The sequence below is a fragment of the Vombatus ursinus genome, unplaced genomic scaffold (assembly GCF_900497805.2).
Source record: "Vombatus ursinus unplaced genomic scaffold, bare-nosed wombat genome assembly UNPS02011014.1, whole genome shotgun sequence".
Taxonomy (NCBI): domain Eukaryota; kingdom Metazoa; phylum Chordata; class Mammalia; order Diprotodontia; family Vombatidae; genus Vombatus; species Vombatus ursinus.
In genome coordinates this window covers 6943263-6948519 of record NW_020950792.1, presented here as the reverse complement: position 1 = coordinate 6948519, position 5257 = coordinate 6943263, and positions in this window count along the sequence as shown.

Genomic DNA, 5257 nt, shown 5'->3' with positions numbered 1-5257 from the left:
AATATTTATGGTCAGACTGGCTTTTCTACCTCTTTAAAATCACACTAAATATAAGAGACTAAAACGAAGCAGTATACCAACTCATTGGTTTTCATTCGGGCATGATGAATTTCTAGAGGAAATTGTCTTAAAAAAAAACTGTTGATAATTTCACTTCATTCCACCTCCCACCTTTTCCCAACTTTAAGCACTAGAGACTAATGCAGTTTAGGTACTTGGTAGAAATAATAATTTATGAGTTTTCTCTCCTTGTTGGAAGGGGAATGATTACATAGCAGGCTTTTTATCACATTGTAGAAAATGTGCCGATAACATTTAGATGCTTCATTTTCTACAGTAGGTGGTTAAAAACAAGCTTCAAGGATATATTCCTCTTGGAAATACTTGTCATTTTGTCTTCCTTTTGTCCTTCTCAACTGAAGTTTGAGAAAAAAGATCTTTCCATTGTTAGAAGTCTGAAGTCAATGTCTGTTTCTATAAATGATATAAATTAGCACTTGTTTTATGCACACATACGTTTTATGTTGCATGTTGTGTATACACACATATTAGTGGATGCACCAAAGTTAAAATATATGTTTATGACAATCAATTTTTAATATTTTAAAGTTTGTGGCTATCCTTGGGCATTTTTTGGCAGAATTAGTAAAGACTATCAAATAATTAAATTAAAAAGTAAATCAAGATATATTTTGATTTTTATTCTTAAAATTAAATAGATTATTTCTTATTTCCAACTGTTCAATTAAAATTAAGCAACTCAACAAATATTTATGAATTACCTTCCAAGTGCAAGGCACTATGCTCAATATTCAGGCTACAAAAACAAAATGGAAGAGCAGGTGCAGCCTTAAGAAGCTTATGTTCTTCTTCAATTCTGGCACCCCTTTCATTCAGAAGTTAACTCCCTTTAGGTTAACGGGAGTTACCATATAAGCAAGAGTGAAAGAATAATTTTTTAACTTTTGTCCCAAAGTATACATGTAAACAACTGCCATCGGACACTCAAGAAAATGAAGCTGAGAAGAGCAACTGCGTCTCACCAAATATACACAGAAAACAATGTGTTGGAGATGACAAAATTTTAAAATAATCAAGGACTCAATGGCAAAGAACTGGGAATTGAGGGGATGCTCATCAACTGAAGAATGGCTAAACAAGTTGTGGTATATGATTGTGATGAAATATTACTGTGCTGTAAGAAATGGTGAGCAGGTTGATACTATAAAAACATGGAAAGACTTGCATGAAATAATGCAGAGTAAAATAAGCAGAACCAAGGGAACACTGTATGCAGTAGCAATATCAATCAAAGAATAACTGTGAATAGCTAAGTAATTCTGAGTATTATAAATACTCAAATCAAATACCAAAAAACCTATGAAGGAGTATGCTATCCACCTCCAGAGAAAGAATTGATAAATAGAATTATGTATAGTACAATTTTACATGTGTGTGTGTGTGTGTGTGTGTGTGTGTGTGTGTGCATGTGTGTGTGTGTGTGTGTGTGTGAATGAGAAAGAGAGAGAAAGGGAGAGAGAGAGAGAGTGAGAGAGAGAGAGAGGGAAAGAGAAAGAGACGGTAGCCTTCACTAGTACAAGGCAGGGAAGGAGAGAGGGAGACAGTTCGGAATATAACAAAAAAATTAGTTTAATTTAAAAGATAATCAAGGACTCAAGTTACCACAAAGGAGGGAAAATACCACCAAAAATGCGGTAAGACCATGGGTTTTATTTTATCTGAAGAAAAAAAAGGAGATATTATCAACTACTGACCTACATATCTATTTTTTCATCTCTATGAAATCCATTTGAGGTTAGACAATATTCACATAAAAGATGTCCTAGATGGAAGAAAGACAGATAGATTGGAAGAGAGAAAAAGAGAGACTTTTACAAGCAAACTTCTACAGTGGAACAAAGTCCTAAAGTCATACAACTAAGAGGTAGAGTGAATATGAGATCCCACTGTGTTGATTGATTTTAAGGAACTGTTGAACTTAATAGAATAAAAGGCAATCTTAAAGAATTTCCTCAGATAAGATTTTTCTCATCTGTAGTCAAAATCACACTATAAGAATGCCTGACAAACTCACTACAGGAATTACTTTATTCAAGGATCCAGGAGTACTGAAATCAAGGAAAGTATTAAACATGCATTTATTTTTTTCAATGACTGTTCATAGGTGTTATCAGCAGTGTCATGCATAAGGGATTTCTTTGTGAAGAAAATGCTGATTTTCTATCAATGGAGAGCCTAGAAATACTCTAAGACCTGTTCAATGAAATCCACATTAATGAGAAACAACAACAACCCTAAATGGATGAAAAACATATACTACTCAGATGATGACATGTCATTGGATGGTTAGCCTGTGAAGTGATTCTATCAATACAAGTATCTTAGAGAAATCTTACTGATGGATAATGAGCTAAGCCTGAATTTGAGTAGGAAGAAGAAAATGAGCTGGACTGCTTTTGGGAAATCATAAAGTATTTTCGATAACCCATAACCTCCCTGATCCTCCCCATCTTTTAACACCAATATTTTCCAAGGGATATCCAATACTAGGAATAGTGGAACATGGAGATCAGAAAATAATATTACAAATGGGTTAAATTGAAATAAAAATGCATAATGGAGGCATAAATACATTGCCATGCAAGAAGCACTATAAAACAACATTAGCAAAGATATGTTTAATTAGAAAAGGAGGTGTCTTGGTTATGTGGTAAGATTGAGAGGCAACATATAAACAATTCAAGTGATGTATTAATACCATTAAAATACTAAAAGAACAAAAGTAAGTTCTCTATTGTATTGCATAGATGCTCAATGAAGAATTTATAGAAAATGTGGACAAGATTTACACAGGATGAGAAGCCACAAAGGGGTCAGAAACACTGCCAGATGGTGGAAGTAACTACATGAATAAGAATGACAGAACAATCAAAAGAAATATGTAAGAATTTAGTCATATATAACCAGTCTTAGTAGTTCACAAAAGAACAATTCCACATCTCAATTATTCTCCTAAAATATCTCACCTAATTTCTTTCTAAAAGACATGTACGCTTACAGCTAAAGTTTCTGCAATACTTAGATTGGCATAAGTTAACTGTTTAGACTTATATTCTAGAGGAAACCAGATAGCAGAAATAATACATACACAATTTAATCCAATTAAATCCAACAAACATTTATTAAGTACCTACTATGTATAAGATATTGTGCAAAGTACTAGAGATAAAAAGACAAAGCAAAAAAAGCCAGGGGAGTGTTGAAAGGAGGAGTCGTGAAGTCTAGCTGTGGGAAATTATGAGATGGCTGCCCTAGACAGCCAAGGAGGGTCTGGGAGGGACTATCCAATGTCTACCTTCCACTCTTTCCAATCAGAAGGAGGGAAAGGTCCCAGGAGCAGTGGGTATGGAGTAGGTTTGAGTTTCAGACTTGATAGGATCTTTCTGGAAGATGAGATTCTGGAGACAATGAGAGAGTCCAGGAAAGCAGCCAAGTGAGAAATGATGTTCTATTTTGGACATCTAAAATTTGAGAGGCCTATTGGATATCCCATTGAAGATGTGTAGCAGGCAGTTTGTAATGGAGAAATGAAGCTCAGAAGAGAGACTGGAGCTAGAAATAAAATCTAGGAGTCATCTTCATAGAAATGTAATTGACCAATGGAAGCTGATGAAATCACCCAAGAGAAAAAGATGTACAGTTATCCCTTCTACATCATGATTTTCCCCATTGCAGTTTCAATACATTGTGGTCAGCATAAAAAAATTATATGGAAATTTTTTAGTTTTGCAGAAGCCACAGATGACATGCAAAGGCCAACAGACAACAGAAAAAGTTTAGAAATTCAGAAATGCTATGTATAGCATTTTATAATATAGCCTATGACCAAATACTTAACTCAAAGTTTACAATAATATACTGTAAATACCCCATAAAAGAAAAAAAGAAAAAAAATTCAGACCTTCTCTGTTACAAAGAGAGAACCAAAAAATTTATGTGGATTTTCCAGATCGTGGGGACCGCACAATGTGGAAGGGATAACTACTAAGAGGAAAAAAATGACATAAGCCAAGACTTTAGAGAGACAGTGTTAGAAGGTGGCACATGGATGATGTAATACAGAAAAGGAAAATGAAGAAATATCAGACAGACAGGAGGAGCCCAGGAGAGAGATGAGTTATAAAAACCTGGGCATTTACTAACAAAGAATTTCAGCTGAAATCCATCATCTTTAATAATGACTTTGGGTACTCTTTATTTTATTTTAAAGAATTTTCTTTTTCCTATTTTGAGACAGTAAATCTGACTCATTATCTTTCTCCACCTGCTTGCTATTTCTTATTGAATACATTTATCATGTATTTATTATGTCTGAATTATCCTTTTTGCACATAATTTTGTAAAAGTTTTTTTTGGCAGGGGGAGGGGTTGGGGGGAGTTGCTTTTGCCCACTCGGTTTGTACCACTTCTACCCCTTACCTTTGGGATACAAGGTTTTATGTACAAATATAGTATGATAATAAACAAAATTAATTCCTTGATTAATTTACTTCCCAAGGAAACAAATAGCACAGTTTAGCATGAAAAGTCAAAGTTATTTGTAGGATAGATGAATTTAAGAAAGACTTCTGAAATGTGAAAGTAAAAATTCCAGCCCATTGATTATTCAAACTAATGGAATATCCCCAGCAGGCAAGAGGATTAAAAATGCCTACAGAAAAAGAACAAAATATGCTGAGGAAAAAAAGGGTAAGTCTACATAATACCAACATTTGTTTGAAAAGCAAGTTACTTTACTGACCTAACTAACTTACTCTTTCAAATTTAGCTAAGTCCAATTATTTCAGACATATTACAGAAACCAGTCTTTTGGCTTAAGCAAAAAGTCTTTGTCTCCTAATTCTTTGATTCATAAAATTTTAGAGCTGAAAGAGACCTTAGAAATCGCACGGTCAAACTCTAGTTTTCACAGATAAGGAAAGTGATGCCCACAGTGATGTTACTTGTCCACAGTCTCATAGTCAGTTCAAGGCTAAACTGATTCTAGATTCCAGTTTCTTTACTCCTGGTACTGACACTTTTCTGATAGTTTTACAAATGGAACTGAAATACAGGTAGGTGAGATATTCATTTTTTTCAAGTTTGCCTTATCTCTTCAGAGTTTATGGGAGTCAGATTTCTCTAACATGATTAAAGTAGACAACTAACACCAATTAGCTGATCTACCAAGTGATCT